Consider the following 218-nt stretch of genomic DNA (forward strand, 5'->3'; position numbering starts at 1 on the left):
GACAATGGCGAACGCAGGCGGCGGGTGGGAGACGATCAGGAGGCAAGCAACACTTCAGACTTTGAGGCTCTAGGTTTGCATATGGAGACCTGACACCGGATTCAAGCAATTTCCTGCCTCAGTCTCCCGAATAGCTGGGATTATCGGTGACCACCATCACGCCCAGCTAATTTTTGTGTTTTTAGTAGAGACGGGGTTTCTCCATCTTGGCCAGGCTG

This window comes from Cebus imitator, unplaced genomic scaffold (genome assembly GCF_001604975.1).
Source record: "Cebus imitator isolate Cc_AM_T3 unplaced genomic scaffold, Cebus_imitator-1.0 Scaffold1244, whole genome shotgun sequence".
In the NCBI taxonomy this organism is placed as follows: Eukaryota; Metazoa; Chordata; class Mammalia; order Primates; family Cebidae; genus Cebus; species Cebus imitator.